Here is a 20,193-nt window from a genome sequence, read left to right as displayed (position 1 = left end):
CACTTTCTCTGGCTACTTGCAGTGTCCTCATCCAACATGGTGCCCACGGATCTCCCCATGTGCACATTCTGCATTACCTGTGTTTTGGCAACCTAGACATGTATTAACTCAAATTCATTTATCTAGGTATGCATTATGTGTTATTAGGTACACTGACTACATTTATGCCTTTTGTATCTAAATGCAAAATGGTACACCTATATAGATTTTCTTGACATGCCCATTTAATTTATTTTGCATTTCATTTATTATTTTTCCTTTCCCCATGTGCATAAATTATGGCATACATATTGGGTTGATTTTCACGTGGGCCAGTATTTTGAAAGGTATATATTACGTATGGTCTGCCATGTTGCTTTTGGTGTTTCCCTTCCTTATTGAGCTTACATTTTCACCAGATCTTTCACATTCATTGGAATGTGACCCTTTGTTTGTTTTTACTATGCACCATGTTTATTATACTGTGGGTGTTTGTTTCTCCCATGCCCATGACTAAGGCTACAGCCAAAATGTGTTGGGGGGAGCCTGTTTTTGATCAATAAACCCTTTTTTTAATCAATAAACACTTTTTGGCAGCATTCAGGATCGGTCTGAGTGCACCCGTTGTCTTACGGATAAACCACAGACGTTGAAAACAAAGCGGAAAAAGCAAAGACAGACAGAAGAGACGAGGAGGCCCAGGAAAGAGAATTAGTGAAAGACAATCAAGAAAAGAAAACCAGTAGCAACAAGCACTATTAACTATGGATAATACGGTAATAAATTTATCAGATTTGGTTATAACAGAGAAAGATCTAAAATATTGGGTTTATCGTACTGCAGTCAGAATGAGTTTGATTATGTGCTGAGTTGGATAGATCTGTTCTTGTTCAGTAGAAAGCTTGAACTTATGAAATATGAAAAATTAGCCAAAAAAGTAACACCAGACGTGCCAACAGATTTTGGACCAGCTAGTAACGTGCTCGTTGATGAGGTCTATGTTCTCCGGGAACTGGTGGATCTGGAAGGGAACCTACCAGGGGAAATAGATGAAAGTGTGATTATACAAAGTCTTGAGAAGGAGGGAGTGTGGCTGTGTGATGAAGGGGGTTCATCCTTTAGACCTAAATCTAAATTAATTCCACAAGCCAGAGGTGATAATATTGAACGTTTTGCAGAGGTGGTGAGTAAAGATCTCAAACATTTAAGGATGTTGTTCCCTAAATTCTGTCAGATGGGAAATAAAGAGTATTGGGAAACAGTCAAGAAAATTAAAATGAATCCAGATATAGTGGTGCCTAGTCCTGACAAAGGGGGACATATTATTATTTGGCCCTTGAAAGATTATATGAAGGAAGCATACTCACAACTGATAGATAAAGAGTGTTATAAAGAAGTTGATTGTGCCCACCATACTGAGGTGACAAAAGAATTCACTATATTGTTGATGAGTTGTAAGGACACTAGATTGCTGAGACCAGAAAAATAAAGCTTTTACAGCAATGACACACCAAAATTGCCTGTTTTTTATTTGATACCCAAGATATATAAAAACGCTACCAGGCCACCTGGCAGGCTGATTATAGCAGCACAAGGAAGCTTCTTTGAAAATGTGTCAGAATATTTAGATTCCTTCTTAAGACCATTTGTGCAGAATCTATCATCACATTTAAAAGACAGTACTGATTTTCTCACACACATATTTTACATACCCTGGGAAGAGGGGTCAATTCTCCTTACCCTAGATGTGGCCTCTCTGTATACGAGTATCAGACACAAAGATGGGCTAAGGGCCACTGAACATTATTCAAGAGCAAGACCTATCAGGTTTTTCAAACACAGTAGGATACTACTTACCATGATGTAATGGTGCTTGGAGCACAACATTTTCTTTTATGACAAACACATCTATGAACAGGAGCAAGGGACAGCTATGGGGACCTGATTCACCCCCAGCAATGCAAACTTGCATATGGGCTGGTAGGAGGAGCAGGTCCTTAATAGCCCTCGCCTGGATGCATGGCAAACACTTATAATTCTCTGGCTGCGATATATAGGTGACATTTTTGTAATTTGGAGAGGAGATAAGAACAGAGTGGAAGAATTTGTAATGAGTTTGAATCTTAGTGGTTTAAATTTGAATTTTACCAGCAATGTGAGTGACTGTGAGATGGAGTTTCTTGATGTCCAGATGGGGTGGTTGATCAGAAGTTGGAAACCATAATATATAGAAGACCTATGGCTGGCAACAGTACCTTACATGCATCCAGCTCTCATCCTACCCCCTTCATTAATAGTATCCTTTATCTGGAACTTTTAAGAACTGAAAGGATATGCAGCACACAGGAAAGCTATGCCATGGAGGAAAAGAAGGTTGTAGAAAGACTGAAGGAGAGAGGGTATTAAAGATGAGGTACTTGATAATGCTTGTAAGAAGATGAAGACCATAAAGAAGGAGGATTGAATTTTCACAAAACTCTTGAAGAAGGTTGACAAGACTACTAAGCACAGATTTAATACCACGTACAATGTAGCACACCAAAGATTGGAAGACATTTTCAAAAAGACATTGGCAGCTCCTTACGATACCCCAGAGGCCAATGATAAGTTTCAGGAGAGGTGCATTTATGAGAGAAAAGCTGGTCAGGAGTGCTGTGAGAATGACCAAGAGGGAGACATGGCTGATGCAAGGAAACAGGTTTCAGAAGTGTAACAGGTGCAAAGCCTTTACAAATGGAGAGAGTGTGAAACAAGTAATGATTGATGGAAAAATTGTGCATAGAATATAGGGTACTTTCAATTGTAAGAGCGATCACATAGTGTGTTATAAGATGTAACTGTCCCAAGCTGTATGTAGAGAGTACAACCCCAGAGCTCCATAAGCGAGTTTTACAACATCTTCATGTAATAAGAGATAAGGATAACATATACCCGGTGGCAAAACACATGAATGAAATACATGAAAGGAGACTAGAAGACCTTAAATATCTAGTAATTAATGGAGAGAAAAAACATAAAAGAGGTGGTAATAGAGAGAAAAATCTCAGACTAATGGAATCAAGATATATCAGACTGTTTGACAGCAAAGAGCGGGGAGGTATGAATGCAGGAGAAGAAATGCATATCCACATTTGAATTAGCTAATTCTTGACTACGCTATAATGTATTGATGTAAGATTTGTGACTATAGACTTTTCAAGTGTGACCCATAGTAGTTTTTATTGGAGTTGTTTAAACAGCCATTTTCCCGTTTTTTTAAATGTTGTCTTTGTTTTTTTGCAGAAATAAAAAAAAATTGAATGTATCTTGAGGAAGCGAAGGAGCTATGATATCTTGCCCACAGGGGCCACATTTGGATTTATCATGTTTAATAGATACTGTATAACAGTGGAACAATAGAAGTTTGTACCATTCACCCACTTGGGCTATATACCCAGAGGGATCTTTTGTGTGGAGGCTGAACAGTTCCTTATAATTGTTGAACTTTAACTTGAAATCAGGGACATATTCAGAACTACAAAGTTTTGCTATTTAATCGTTATTGTTGGCCTCTGCTCTTTTCTATTTGTAAACAACCGGTGGTGGAGGCAAGGTGAAATTGTATATGAGCTCTTTGTAAAGTGAGTTGTATGATCGTAGTAATTTTTTGTTTAATTTTCATGTGCATTTGCTTAATGAAATATAAAAAAAAAAAGAGATATGTGACATTGATGGTCACTAAGGCCATTGCAATTCAAGAGCTGATTGGTGGTGGTTATTCACATGTGTGTTTAAATAGTATGGGGGAATATTGCGCCTCATAGGTTGAGAAAGGCACAAGGGTGCCGAAACGTGTTCCGTTTGGTCGCAGAATATAGGATTTTATATGCTGACATTTAGAGTGCTGTCCTCTTTGCCATATATCAAGGAGAAAGTGAGGATACACACACACATATATATATTTCAATTTTCCTCATACCTTACCATAGGGAGATCCCAATGGTAAAGTAAAAAAAAAAAAGTAAAATTATGTTTTAAGATTTTTTTATTGTTATTACTCATTATTAAAAGTGATATATTGAATTAAGCAAAAGGAATTTAGATATTAATTATTAAATAATACATATGTTGTATTTTTAGATTATTTTAACATTAGATTATATTCATTATTATTTTAACGATAATATTTAATTTAATTTAGCATTACTTCCTATGAGGTTTTATTTAAGTGCCTGCAGCCATTATATTCTATGTGAGGGTGTTGCTCTCAAGTGAAGTATTTTACTACTGTTTTAGGTCCCTTTTGGATGCAGTAATTTTAGAAGTGCAATTTGTGAATGGCATTGAGGTTACTCTTTGTGGGTGAGTGCGTGTCCCTCTATAAACCCCTCCATAACCCATCTTAAACTCTCTTTATCCTATTTAAACCCCTCCCATTTAGTAGTACATACTCCCCTTTTACAGGCACTCCCCCATCCCTCCCACATTTACTACTAAGTGGTAAACATACATGCATAAGGCTCTCCCCATAGAAAATTTAGGAGAGGCAGTGGCCACGGTTATGCTTTTTAAGATGGTTGTATTCCATGTGTTCGCTGTCTGAAGTTCCTGATCTAATATGGTTTCCTGTGATATAGCTGGATGGATTAGGGGCCAGAAGTACTACTATTAGGAATAGCAATTTCCTTATTACAGTTATCTCTGAATCACTATTCTTAATGTATGAAAAAGTTTATTTTAAAAAAGGGAGTCCTTGAGAGTCACAAATCAACCTACCTCATGAATATTAATGGGGTAGGTTGCAATTGCGACCCATTAGAAATTCAGCCATCACAGGGATAGTAGCCAGCTGCGGTCAGCAGACCACCATGCCTGTGATTACTCTTAAATAAAGCAATTGTTTTTTAATGCAGTTTGTTTTTCTTAAAGAAAATGGGATGCCCCATTTTTCTTTAAGGAAAATGGGATGCATTTCAAAAAAGAAAATGAAAAATGTAAGTTTATTTTTTATAAGCGTAGGCAAAGGTAGTACTGTCGGCTCTTAAACAATATTTAGCTTAATAAATGCATTACTGCTACAAGTTTGTAGCCGATAAAAGATTAATGTTTTGTGGCCAAATTAGGTAGGAAGACATCTCTTTCTACCTAGGTATGGACGGCACTATGCTAATCCTATGCTTAAAAAACTTTGACTTGCTCATGTTTACTTGGAAACCCAGATTGGTTAATGTCTTGACACAAACCTGATAATGCTTTCTTGTGTGTGATGGCGAAGAACCTTTTACTAGCTATTTGTCTAGTTAAAGATATACAAAGATCTTCTGTTTTCTAAAGTATGCCGCGACAACAGCCATACACTTGGAAAACGTTCGAGGAGATGATTTTAGGCTGAATGGTAGGACTTTGTGCTGACAGTGTTGAGAACCTACTTTGAAACTTAGAAATTTCTGATGTTTTATGGAAATTGGGATGTGAAAGTATGCATCTTGAAGTTCTATCAAACACATCCAGACTCCTTGATGCAGTTGTGGATAGATCTGATGAAGAGCCAGCATTCTGAACTTTTCTTTTCATATGTACTTGTTCACTACTAGCAGATCTAAAATGGGTGTGAACTCTTGTTTTTGTCCTTTCTTCTTTACTACAATGCAGCTGGAATAAAATCCTAGTCCCTTTTGAGGACATGGGACCTCCTCTATTGCCAGTTTTTGTAACAGAAGCTGACGTCCTTCTGCAAAAGATCTTGTTAAAATCATTAAGGGGGTCATTCCGACCCTGGCGGTCCATGACCGCCATGGCGGAGGGCGGCGGAAGCACCGCCAACAGGCTGGCGGTGCTTCCTGGGCTATTCTGACCGCGGCGGTAAAGCCGCGGTCAGAAAAGGGGAACCGGCGGATTTCCCCTGGCCCAGGGAATCCGCCATGGCGGCGCTGCTTGCAGCACCGCCATGGGGATTCCGACCCCCTTCCCGCCAGCCTGTTTCTGGCGGTGTCCACTGCCAGAACCAGGATGGCGGGAACGGGTGTCGTGGGGCCCCTGGGGGCCCCTGCACTGCCCATGCCAGGGCCCCACAAAGATTTTCACTGTCTGCTTTGCATACAGTGAAAATCGCGACGGGTGCCACTGCACCCGTCGCACCCCTGCAACTCCACCGGCTCCATTCGGAGCCGGCTTCCTCGTTGCAGGGGCTTTCCCGCTGGGCCGGAGGACGGCCTTTTGGCGGTCGCCCGCCGGCCCAGCGGGAAAGTTGGAGTGACCGCCGACCGCGGTGCGGTCATTCGGCGGTAACCGCATGGCGGGCGGCGACTCCTGCCCGCCGCGGTCAGAATGACCGCCTAAGTTTTTACTGGTGGTACAGAAGGAGAAGGGGACTTAAATGGAAGAGAATATCTATTCTGAACAATATTCAAAACACATTTGTCTTTTGTTATTCTATCAGATGAAGGATGATACTTTCACCCACCATAGTGGGTAACAGAGAAGGGGGAAATGTGAACTCATTGTGTCACAGAAAGGTTTTCCCCTGGATAGAGGCTGTTGCTGTGACCCTTTTCCTATCAATGGTCTGCGAGAATGATAGTGTATTCTTGCTTGCTGCTGATGCTGTTGAGTCCAGTGAGGGGTTTGAACCCTTTGCTGGAAAAAATTCCTGCCATAGAGCCTGTATATTTTCTAGAATTATTTTTTCTGTTCCAGACCAACAACTTTGAGAGTGTCCCTCTTGCTCTTCCTTCTGGACATCTCCTTCTCATGTGAATCCTATGCCTCTGGTTTTAAACCAGTTTTTAGCCAGGAAGCCCTCCTTGCACAGATCCTGTGTGAGTAGCCATGTGCAGCTAGGTCTGATGCATCAACTGCTGCACTTATGATTTGGTTGGATACCATGCCACCTTCATTTACAATTTCCTCGAAATCCTGATAGTCCTCTTTAGGCAACATCTCTAAAAACCTGCAAAGAGGGTCCCACAGAGGCCTGTCAGATCTCCCTAGAAAGGCAGATGTACTCTTCACCTTCATTTAAGATGCAGATCTTCTGCACATCTTTTTTCCAATGGAGTTAATCTGCTTACTTTCTTTGTCTGGTGAGACCGAAGAGGAAGGAGCCGTAGAACAAGATTTATGCACAGCAGACACTATCACTGAGTCTGGAGGAGGATCAACTCTGAGAAACAAAGGGTCCTCTTCAGGAGCTTTGCATTTTTAAGAAGCCGAGATGGGGTGGAGTTCAAGGATGCTGGTGAAAAAACAGTTGCATTTCAGACTCCAAAAGTCCCAGAACCAGTGGAAGGAGTAGCCTTCGATGTAGTACCCTATGATGTAGGGTATTAAAATGACAGAAGTGATAGCAGTAGTTTGAATGTCAATGTTCAGTTTGTTTTCATCCCTGATAAATCATTAAAAGTCAATAGATCAGCCAAAGGGCATACTCTGGCAGGATGCGTATCCATTAAGGTAGGTGAGTATCCTGCACTGAAGAACAGGAAGTGTTAGACCAGGAGGGTGATCTCCTCCTGTGAAACCTGGATGTAGGCCCATGAGAGCTTCTGGATCTTGAAGAGGATCTGGTTCTAGCGATGTTCTAGAATGATGATGCAGAGGACTTCTCGATCAGTGAGATCAATGAGTCAAAGGAAGGTGCAAGCTCCTTACAAACTCCAATGGCATCACAGGTGACACAGATGGTGTGAATGGAGTGAACCTAGGAGAAGGGGTCTTTTTAGGCGATGGGGTATGAGGCATGACTCTAGAAGGAGAGTATGTTCTTGAATCCGAGGCATAAGGCCTAGATCTTTTTTGCAAACTCTTCAACCAACGTGGTGAAATATTAATTGGCAATTGTCTAAATGGCGAATGAGGAATTGATTCAGCTGAATCTATACGCAAAATCTGAACTTCTGTTGACGTCAACCATGCTGTATGCTTCTCTCTCGACATCCATGGGGTTCATGATGTTGAGTGTTTTTCCTTGGGCGTCGTACGTTCCTTCTCTGCCAGCCTCAATGTCAAGTGCTTTGACTTCAACTAATGTCTCCTGGACCTCGACGGTGAGTGCAACAAAGATGCATGTCTCAATGTTAATAATATATATAAATATATATATATATGGACTATCCCTGAAGTGAGTCCTATCCTCCATGTTGAGCGCAGCCAGTTCTTGACCTTGGAAGTGGTGCTAAAGCTGCCCAAACAGCCTAAAACCTAAATTTGGGACATTTTCATCCAAAAAGTGCCCTGAGAACCGGGAAGAGACTTAGGCCTACCTGCTTGTCAATCCACCCATAGTTCATTGCCAGCCTGTCTGCATTTGCAGTGGCTCCCGCTTTGTTCTTTTCCACAGCAGCAATTCCTGTTCAGGGGTTCCTTTCGGAAGGGGTAAACAGCCTTTTGGAGCCCTCGTCGGGTACAGCCTGCTTTGCACTGCTGGAGATTTTCAACTTTCAAAAAAGAGATTAAGTCCAAAAGTAGAAATCTTCACTGCAATTTCTTCCAGCAGCCCACGGCGATGAAGCCTCCTCTCCAGACATGGCAGCTGCCTTGCCCTGCTAAACTGTACTTTCTCAGACATTTTTCTTCAAAACATTTTCTATGGTTGAAGGTAAACAGGGACCTGGTCCAATCCTCTTAGTGTATCTAAATCGCGCTCCACCGTGGTCACTTTCAACTTAGCCCGGTCTCGCCTAACTAGATGTCTGCAGTTGGAGCTTTGATCTTTTAGATGCTAGTTTTTACTGAAAAAGTTTTACAAATTCATAACTCTGGTTTTAGTGATTGGATTTTAGTTAATTTAGTATCACATCATGTATTAGATGTTACTCTATTTTTCTAAATTCAAGTGGGATTTTTCTTGTGATGTGTTTACACGTTATTACTGTTTAAGTGCTACATAAATACTGTAATGCCTCTTAGTTAAGCCTGACTGCTTTTGTGCAAAGTTGCATAAATACTGCAATGCCTCTAAGTTAAGGCTGACTGCTCTTGTGCCAAGTTCCCAGAGGGTTAAGAACAGTTTAATTTAGTGACTTTTGTCGTTTACCTGACAAGGATTGTGGTAGTTGCTTGAGAATGATTTTCACTCCCTCATTCAAAAACCCTGTTTCTAGACGGAAATTCAAAAATAGCCAAAATGTAGCAACTTTTCGTTTATTTGGAAACATTTGAAAAAGAAATGCTGTGGAAGGAAATGTATAGTTTTTTTTGGTTTTGTTTTTTTAAATGGCATCAACAAAAGGTTCGGTGTGCTATGATTACTATTTTCCCAGCCTTCAAGCACAAGCTCCAGTTGTAAAACAATTAATTGTTTCACTACAGTTTTTGAATTTTGGTAAGCTGTAATACATTTTTCATATTTGTTGTGGTTTCTACCTAATTGCAGTTTGTGGTGGAAACAGGTGTGAAATCCATTAGTGAACCCAGAAAGCTATACATTTTTGAAATGGAGACAAAATTCAAAAAACCTGTAAGGGATCATTTGTGTAAACCATAAATATTTTCCTAAAGAAACTAATATTTGAAACAAAAAAATGAAAATAAGTAGAAATAGGTGACAATGTTTTCATCTGTAATTGCTGGCCCCAACAGTCGAAAAACAAAAATAATATACTTTTATGTTCTTCAGTCCCCTCTCGTAACAGGGACATATAGGGCCCCATTATGAGCTTGGGGTCTTTTGGGAAGACCGCCACGGTGGCAGCCGCCAAAGGACCGCCATGTCGGTGGTAATCCGACCGCCATATTAAGAGTTACACTGTGAAGTCTGCCAAAAAACAGGCAAAATTCCAAAACCGCCAGGACCCTGGAGGATGGAAAAGAAGCAGTTCCATCACCAGCAACTTCAAACCAGCAAATTTCCACCCACCAAATTATGATCCACAAATCACCACAGTGGTTCTTCCATGGCGGAAAACCACTGGGGGTCCAAAACATGGCGGTCTCAACTCACTTCTGCCAGAACACACCACCAAATTGGATAGTTTGAATACCCCACACCTGACACACATCCACACACAAGACACACCTAGACACTACACTATATAATACACCCCTATACAACCCACAATCCTTTGTATCCAGAACACCATACACATACACTGAGAAGCCTAAAAGATAAGATTTTGTACTTGTACACTGTAGGCACACATACACATTTCACTCAGCACACACCCCATATCAGCACAACAATCACAATACACACATCATTAGCCCACACACAATCCACTACAACTGACTCCAACTCACATTGTAGCCCCCACACCTCACCAATTACCCAACACTACACCATTATACTCATAACACCCTCACACACCGTCTACACAACCACTACAATGTCCCCCCAAAAATATTCACATTTCACTGTTGACGAGTTGAAGGTTATAGTGGATGAAATAGTAAGGGTAGAGCCACAGGTGCAACAAACATCTATTGCCAGGAAAATGGAGTTGTGGCAAAGAATAGTCGACAGGATCAATTCTGTAGGCAGTTATCCACACACAAGGGAGGACATCAGGAAGAGGTGAAACGACCTACGGGGAAGGTGCGTTTCATGGCATTCAGGCACCAGCTAGCCATACAGAAAACTGGCAGTGCCCCCCCCACCTCCTCCCCCTACTTTAACACCATGGGAGGAGAAGGCCTTGGACATACTGCATCCTGAGTGCCTGCCAGGCATACTTAGGGGACTGGAGTCCGGTAAGTACCCGCAACATTTATGTCACACAATTGTCTTGTCCTGCATGCTCCCTCACCACCTAAACCCACTTTAATGAACTATTTTACACACTACACCTCTCTCCAAATCACCTAATGCCCCTCTCTGGCATGCCACTTCTCCACTGTGCAGCAGCTGTTAATGTCTTGCAGGGAATCATGTTAAGGCACTGTATGCATCACACACAAATGCTACAAAACAACCATTTTAACCTGAACTCTGTGCCTCACTCCCTCCACAGGTAACTGGGCATTGCCACCATGGAGAGGATACCAGATACTGTCACTCCCCCTCTGGATGAAGGTCCCAGTAAGGAGAGCACCTTTGGATGTCTGGACACTGATGAACAACCTGGCCCATCTGGGATACCTGGTCGGTCAACGAGTCTCAGCCTCACCCTGCCCACATCAACTCCTACCAACCCTGTTGCATCGACATCACAGGCAACCATTCATCCCCAAACCTGTGTCCCAAGGACTATATCATCTATTGTGTGCCCCACAGTACAGGTACCTGAGTCTAACCTTTCCGCCCTTGACAATAATGGACCTGCACCCACAGGGAGTGGGCACACTGTGCCAGGGGCACAGGCACGTGGGGGTAGGGTGCATGAGAGGCATCCTTTGGGCCAGAGGATGGGCCCTCAAAGGGGCAAAACTGACCAGGAAACCATCTCCCAAGTCTTGGGAGCCTACCAAAGTTCCCAAGACAGGATGGGCCAAGTCATCACCATGTTGGGGAAAAATCAAAGGCTGCAGGGGGACCACCACCAGGAAGTCATGCAGCAGTGGAAGGCACAAAATGCTCACCTGACTACCATTGCAGGGGTGCTGAGGGAAATCAATACCACCATGATTACTTTTTCTACACAACATCTGGAACCTTCCACTAGCAATGAAACATCAGCCCCTCCAACATCTGCGGCTGCTAGTGGAATGGAGGCCCTGCCAGGGGACGGTCATGCCTCTGACACCCCTCCCTCTGTAGCTGAAGAACCCCCCTGCAAATGTGGACGTCCACCCAGACATCCTGCAGGAGTAGATGCCAAGACCAAACCCACTGCCAGGAAGTGAACCTCTCCTGATTAGTCCCCCTTGTGTGCCACAGATACACCCTGCCCACTGTTCTGAAACCTAACTCCATTTTCCCATGGTACAAGGACGTTGGACTTGTGTTACCAACTGGTGTAACAGCTATCCTCATGAAATCATCCACCATGACTTCACCCATCACTTTTATGTTAATTCATTTTACTATCATTGTAACAGATTTCCTGTTGATATGCACAATAAATCATAGTTAAACACAGGTCCTGTGTATGTGTCCTGTATCATCCATGTACAATAGTTGCCAACTCTGGTGTGGATATGTACTCCTGTATCGAACAGCCATTGCAATGGACATCAACCAGGGACTCCATCAGCAGGAGACTCATTACAACAGAAATGTTACAGGACAGATGTCAAAGATATCAATACAATGTCAATACAATGCAAATACACAGGATGCAGATGTCAGGGCCATGGTAATCTACCTACAAGGCAGAGGCACACTGACAGGTCCTCAGTATCACCTGGTATAAGTTCTGCACATACCCATACCATAGCTTCTAAATCACATATCCCATGGAATATACAAAGATGATAAATGAGGTACCCAGTACTGAAACCTTTCACTGACATTGATCCCATACCTGTAGGATTGTAACTCACCTATGTCAGTCTACAGTGACATGCACCCTGGGCTGCAAAGTAAGAACAAAATGACAGCTAGGTCCAATGTAGATCACAAAGTACTATCCATTGTGAAGCAAGAGGCAATGATCCAACCTTTATACATGTGCCAGATACTTCTCCAGACTCATAATACACCATTTGACATCCTCCTGACCCAACAGGTAAAAGAAATGGTAAAAGCCTTTTCCACCCAGTGTTATGACGGTATAACAATCAAGGTTACACCCCACTTAAGCAACACTATTATTACCAGGTTTCAGTCATGGACACTTCTCATGTCTGTCAGCAATTCCCATCTTTTTCTGACACATTGTTTCTTAAACCGAGGTTACTGAGCCAAACAGGATCTAGGCAAATCTGTGAATGAAAGGGAAAAAGGATAAGACATGGCACAAAACATTCCACACATCAGAGAAGTCATTTCCAGAAGTGTAAGTTTACATCTGCTGTAACAATATATGGGACTGCAGAACACTCTGTCATGTACACAATACAAACGTTCATTCTGCATTCACAACTCACTCATAGGCATTTGAGCTCACTACACCCCCACAGATGATGCGAGAAAGGAGGTGTAATGTCAGCCATCTATATCTGGTTGTACAATTACATCACAACAATAGGTCTACTTCACCTACCTGTCTGTCAGTTAAAGGACTGATTGATCAGGTTGGTCCTAGAGTTCCCTGCTTCATCTTCCTCTGGCACTTCATATCAGCATTTCCACCTACAGGTTCTGCTGCCTCCCCCTTATCTGCTATCAGTGGTATCTGACGTCTCAGGGCTAGATTGTGGAGCATGCATCTATTATTTTGCCTTGCGGGGCGAGTAGATGAGGGCTCCTCCAGATAAGTCCAAGCACCTAAATCTTGCCTTCAGAAACCCAAAAGTCCGCTCAACTACACGCCTTGTCCTCCCAAGGGTCTCATTGTAGCGGACTTCCCCTGGCGTTTTTGGGTACCCCACTGGTGTCAATAGCCAAGGATGGTTTCAATAGCCAGAGTCACCTGTCAACACAATGTGAGAACACAAACATATATGTGCGACATGCCATATTGTGATGCCAGGAGACATAAATCGCAAAAACACATTTCAGTGGTAACTTACCAACCAGCCAGGCCCTCTCTGTGTAAGATCATGTCATTAGCAGTGGGACATTGCTGTTTCGCATGATGAAGGAATCATGCACTGAACCTGGATACTTGGCTGTGACATGTGAGATGTACTGCTCTACCAGACACACGACCTGAACGTTGATTGAGTGGTAGTTTTTTCTTGCTTCCTGTTTCTATACACCTGTTCATTTGCACTGGGAGGGACCAAGGCTACATCGGTGCCATCAATGGCTCCTACCACATGTGGAATGTATACCATCTCATAAAAGTCTGCATTCACACTGGCCAAATCAACTCGGTGGGGAAACCTGATGTAGCTGTCCAGGTGTTTCAACAATACACACAGTACATCCTTCAAAACAAGACTGAAATTAGGCTGAGATATCCCTGCTGTTAGAGCTATTGTATTCTGAAAGGACCCTGTGGCCAGGAAGTGTAGCACTGACATGACTTGAATTATAGGAGGTATGCAATAGGGATTCGAATGGCAGGCATCAAATGTGGCTCCCACTGATTACAAAGATCCATGATGATATGACGATTCAGACGATGTGTCTGAATAACATGTCTTTCCTCAATGGTGTGCAGGTCTACTAGTGGACAGTACACTGGTGATTGCCTTACTCTCCTCGTGGCAGGGTAACCATGTGAAAGCATGTAAACATATTATGGGAAATGCAGAATGCACACATCATGTACAGTTAATTAAATTCCTCACCCTTACCAGCTGTAGAGGCCAGCTACTACATCTGACATAAACAGTACTGCACATAGCTCTGCATCAGATAACACCCTCCTTGGTGCACATTGCCTACTATAACAATGGGCTAGAACTTATGAAACAACTGTCACTGTCAATGTGTGTGAGACTAATCTGTTATACATGATTCACACATATTGTTGGACTTCATCAACATTTTCCTAACAAATAGGAACCTCTGAGTAGCTGTACATAGCTATCACAAAATGTCCTCAAACAGCACAGCATTTACAGCACAGATGCACAAAATGTCACCCAAACATGACAGCAGTATGTACAGATGTACAGCACAATAGCGGGTTAAGATAATGACGCAGATTAGGAAACATTTCAATACATGAAATACATGAAATACATGAAATGTGCTCAAAATGGCAAACGCCTGACCTACTGTAACGGGCAGGTGGAAGTGACCTAAGTCCACCAGCGGAAGTCGCCATGGCGGTCACAACAGTGATGTAACTTGCTATTAGAAGACATTGCTGCCTTTGGTGGACTTGGGCCAATGGCGATGTCCGCTGGCAGTGACAGTCATATATGTAGTGGCCATAACTGTCATCTTCTGCAGTATTGCTCACTTGACTCCTGACACTGTTGCCAGATAGACCTCCTAACCTGAGCTGCTGTGTACTGCCTCTAGGAGCTAACATGCCACGTCCTGCAGGTGATAGGGCCCCTGCCTTCACCCCTGAAGAACTGGAAAAGCTAGTGGAGGAGGTCCTACCCCTGTTTGAACATCTAAATGGTGCTCCAGGGGAGCAGGTGAGCCCAATGTCATACTAATGTGTGATAGGTGGTATTTGATGGTGTACCATTAATGTAAACTTGTGAAGGTGTTGATGCATGCAGGTACATAGTGAAGGCGTGTGAGCTGAGAGGATGGGACTGTATGCCAAAGTGCTGTGACTGATGTGTACTGTCCACTCCTATTGGTATGGTGCATGTGGACATGACTTTCTGTATTTGTCTGTGTCATCCATGCAGGTCAACGCCCATCAGTGGAAGGGGATTTGACATGCCATTGTCAAGAAAGTGTGGACCCTGGGGGTCCACACCCAGCGGAGCACCCACGGTAGGAAGCGGTGGGAGGACCTGAGACACTGGGCTTAGAAGACCGCTGCGGCCCAGCTGGTGATGTTTCCCCAAAGAGCGAGGGGTCCCAATTGGACGCTGACCCCCCCAAAGGCCCACATTTTGGTGGTGGTCTACCTTGAGGTGGGTGGACATTTAAGGGCAGCACAGCAGCCACAAGAGGGTAAGTACTGACAGAACCCATGTACTTTCCTCTGATAGTTTGGTGTATGCTGCCTCAGTATTGTAACTGTGACAATGTTGTTGGTGCTACAGGTATGTTGGCTACTGGGAATACAATGTACTCCAGTTGCCAATATACAAACAGAGATGTGGCATTTGTATTGTGCATGGAAACATGTTGATCACCTGAGTCCAGCAAAATGTATGACTGCATGTGGAGATGCACATGTAACTGAGCCACATGTGTGACTCTACCCAGCCATATATGTCTGCAAGCTTCTGTCTCATCCTTCCCACCTAGTGTACCCAGGTCCAATCCTTCAAATAGTGTGTTGTGTAGCTCTAAGGTATCAGACCACCCTTATTTCAATGGATCTGCTCTATGTGCAACATTGGGTCTGACATATTAGTTACAGGGCCTAGTTATCCTGTGTCCTGAAACAGTTGTAGATTTCATGTGAGGCTAGAATCCAAATCAGGCAATTGGTATGACCAATATAGTACTGTCCCTCTGAGCTTTGAGGAGGTGTCTCCATTGTCATGTCATAATCATACAATGGGGCATGTGAAGTTTGTAAAGGATGGCCATCCCACAATGGGGACATACATAATGCTGTCTATTAGCCCTTAACATTTATTGGCATTACATTGTCATGTGGACAAATAACTTGTATCCCAATGTGTTTGTTGTAGAGAAGGCAAGTGGCTAGGCTGTTTGACCCTTTGCCTATGTGCATTGTCCATGCTAGATATGCCAATGCAAAACCTAAAAGAGTGCTACATATGGTATTTGCTGCCTACATTATGTCTCAATTGATACCTCGTGGCTAATCATATATTGTAGACTATTTTTTCCTAAACTTACCTTAGCTGATCTGGGCTGTTTGGACAGGTTTAGTTTTGGCTCTGCTCGTATTAGACTGATTTAATGGTGTAGCAGAAGTTCTATTTCACATACACCTGTTGGTGTCGTGGAATATGTTGCAGTAAAATAGCTGTTATGTAGGTGCATTGGTCATTCATGGGTACATTGGTTTTCAGTTGTGTAAGTGTTTAGTCAGGACTTAGCTAGTGAGAATCAAGTCAGGACAGCTGTAAGTGATGTAGGTGTACTTATGTTGTCATGTAGTGGTTATGAATTAGCATGTTAGGTGGAATTTTATGAGCCTTCCTAGCAAATTGTATGCTGTCCATGTTTTTGGTACTGTAACTATGCTCTCTGTGATTGTCTGTGGATGTATCGTGTGCTAGATAGCCCCCAATTGCAGTACATGAACTTGTTGTTTATTTGATAATGTCTCTGAATAGTGACTGCAGAAAATCCTGCAAAATCTATTACAAGTATTTACATAGCTGTTTTCTTGACATGAAATGCCAAATTGTGATGGTCACTGTATGGGACTGCCACGTGTTGTGTATTCATCAGAGAATGTTGCCAATGTATGAGTTATGAACAGAATGATAAGCTAGGCATGTGATTAGAAAGCAAGGTGCAGTGTTGTATGTGAAGTGAGATGACTTGCCTTTCGTGGAACATGACTTTTTTTGATGGACTGGGCAGTTGTGGAGTTGGAGTAGGTATGATATTGCATTATCTGTCCCCTGCATTTCCTTAGACTGATATGATGATGGATAGGGATGAGCTGTATGGGGATGAAATCTTTGCTTTAGCCTGGCCATGATGAGCATGATGCCTTAGAGTTTCACCAATTGATTTGATGGGATGGTCAAGTAGTGCTCAAATAGTTGGCTTATGATGTCGGTGAGACAGATGACAAATGAAGTAGTTGGAAATATCATATTTTGGCATGATGTAGGCTCTGAAGAGTTTTTTTAACTGGGACTTTCCTAGCAGGAGATGTATACCTACTGTTGTGCATGTTGTAATGTGTGTATGTGAAGAATGTGATGACCTTCTCTCTCCCTCCCTCTCTCTGTTTGTGTGCATCAGCATCGGCAGTCGAAAGAGATGGGGCATAGGCGAGTGAGGAAGCTGCTGGCCACGGGACCCGGAGTGCTGAGACCACCGACAGCAAGAGACCTAGTGGCCCAGAGGGCGAGGGGAGTGACAGGATCAACATCATCATTCTCGAAATCCTCCTCCAATGGACACTGGGACCACCCAGACACCATCATTGCCCACCACCCCCCTTTCTACCACCACCCTCCCTGTAGCTCCCTACCCAGTTGGCCGTGCCCACTCACCCAAGAGGGTGGGTGTCCCCTTTGCTGCAGCCCTGCTGCCCTCAGTGAGCAGGCAATTGACCTACTGAAGTCGATCTCTGTGGGTCAGTCGACCATCGCGTATGCCATCCAGGGACTTCACACTCAAGCCCAACAGAGTAATGCATTACTGGAGGGCATTCACGGAGCATTGGCTGGCCTACAGAGATCCTTTCATGCTCTAGCCTCCAAACTGATGGCAGCCAGTCACCCTTTCTCCTTCGTACCACCTCCACGTTCCTCTTCCCAATCCCAAAACCCTCTTCCCCAGCCCAGCCAAAGCACACAGACAGATAAGCATGCATTCACCTCATCATCCAAGGGGAGCTCAGACAAACATTAGCACCACAAGATACACCACCAGCATGCACACAAGCAACATACACTTGCAGACACATCAACAGTCCTAACCTGCCCTGACACCCCCACCACCCGAGCATCACAGACACAACACCTGACACACCTTCAGACACCACACCAACAATCACAGATCCAGCCATTACACCTATCTTACCCACAGACATCACAAAAGCAGACCCTCAGACATCCAACCCAGTCACCACATCTGCAGACACCACAGGCAAGCCTACATGCAGCACATCCACCATACCTGCAGTCAACACCCCAACAGACAGTCACCCATCTACCAATCCATCTCCCAGCACTCCACCCCTCTCCTCCCAAGACAAATAGGGGGTCATTACAAACCTGGTGGTCTTTGACCGCGAGGGTTGTTTTGGCAGATTTCACGACCAGCAGACTGGCGGTGAAATCCTTGGTATTCCGCCGCGGTCGCACCGCCGGGACCGGCGGTTTCCCACCACTTTAGTCCCAGTGGGAGTAATCCTCAGCGGCAGCGCTGCTTGCAGCGCTGCCCAGGGGATTACGAGTCCCCCTCCCGCCAGCCTTTTCATGGTGGATTGCACCGCCATGAAAAGGCTGGCGGAAAGGGGAGTTGCGGGGCCCCTGGGGTCCCCTGCACTGCCCATGCCACTGGCAAGCTAGTGCAGACAGTGAAAAGCGCGACGGGTGCAACTGCAGCCGTCGCACGGCCGCAACACCGCCGGCTCCTGTGTTGCGGCCAAGATCCCCGCTGGGCCGGCGGGCGGAAACCAGATTCTCATAATGGCCGTGGCGCGAGTGCGGCCGCCCGGCGGTCAGACCTTGGCGGGCGGCTTCAGCTGCCCGCCCAGGTCGTAATGACCCCCATAAACTCCCACACTCACCCATCCAACAGACATCCACCACCCACAAGCATACCTCACACAAACATGCACCCAAGACATCCACAACAACACCTCAGACAGACACTCCCTCTCCCTCCACACCCAAACCCTTTTCCCATGATCGTCTACGTGTGTCAAAGAAAGCTTTCCTCTCGGAGTTTGTCCTTTTCCCTACTCCTCTCCCACCCTGTGATACCCCTAAACATTCTGTATCCCTCCCCAAGTCCGGCCCTTCCACCTCCAAGACCTCCCCTGCCCCCTCTGCAAGTACCCATGCCCCTCTGTCGCATAGAAGTCAACCTCTCCCAAGGGTACCCAACTCTCCCCTAAGCCTCGACTTAAGCTCTCCCAAGCCAAAACCCAAGGATCCCCCTCCCAATCCAAAGCCCAAACTTCCTCTCTACAGTCCCTAATCCATAAGGTGCCTGCCTGGCTGCCCCCTTGATGCCCTTACCTAAGGAGGTTAAATAGCAGTCAAGAGTCAAGTTGGGCTGGCCTCTGGCCTTGGACATTTTTACTATATTTATACTAATATTATATATTTGGACCAAGCTGTTGTTGGTTTCAACATTACATCTTTGTCCTGTGTTTCTTTTCTTAGGGCAGATTTGGTCTTGGCTGACATTGTTTGTGTGTGAGCATTTGTGTGTAGGTTGTTGGTGGTCCTACCGGTTTTGTCTGGGCAGCATGTGTGGCAGAGCATTTGTCCCTCATTGATTGGTGTGTGTTGTGTGATAGGCACGTGTATGTTGGGGACTTGTTGTTAAGATGGTATTGAGTGGTGTTTGTGTTGGCATGTCTTAGTTGCAGTGTTGTGTGCCTTTGTGTGGTCGGACTGTGTTCGTGAGTGTGTGTGGAGAATGGTATGTCAGATACTTTGTGATGTGTGTTTGCGGGGTATATCGTATGCTGCATTGTATGGTTGTGTGATTGTGTGTGTTCATTCCCTTGTGGTGGTACGTCTATTGTGGGTGCTTGTCAATGCTTTGCTGGTGTTGCGATTGTGATGTTGTAGTGTTGTTTGGTGGTGTTGTGTGTTGTTGTGTGTGACTGTGCCGGTGCTGTGTATCAGGGGGTTGGTGTGTGTTTTTGACGTGTGTGTGTGTGAAGCTGTAGTGTGTGTACTATGTATGTGCAGGTCTGTATGTGGCTGTGTGTGACGGTCCATGTCAGTGTGAGGATACGTGTGTGTGGTCGCCCTTACCACCCGTTCCCA

This window comes from Pleurodeles waltl, chromosome 1_1 (assembly GCF_031143425.1).
Source record: "Pleurodeles waltl isolate 20211129_DDA chromosome 1_1, aPleWal1.hap1.20221129, whole genome shotgun sequence".
In the NCBI taxonomy this organism is placed as follows: Eukaryota; Metazoa; Chordata; class Amphibia; order Caudata; family Salamandridae; genus Pleurodeles; species Pleurodeles waltl.
This window is presented reverse-complemented; position numbering follows the sequence as displayed.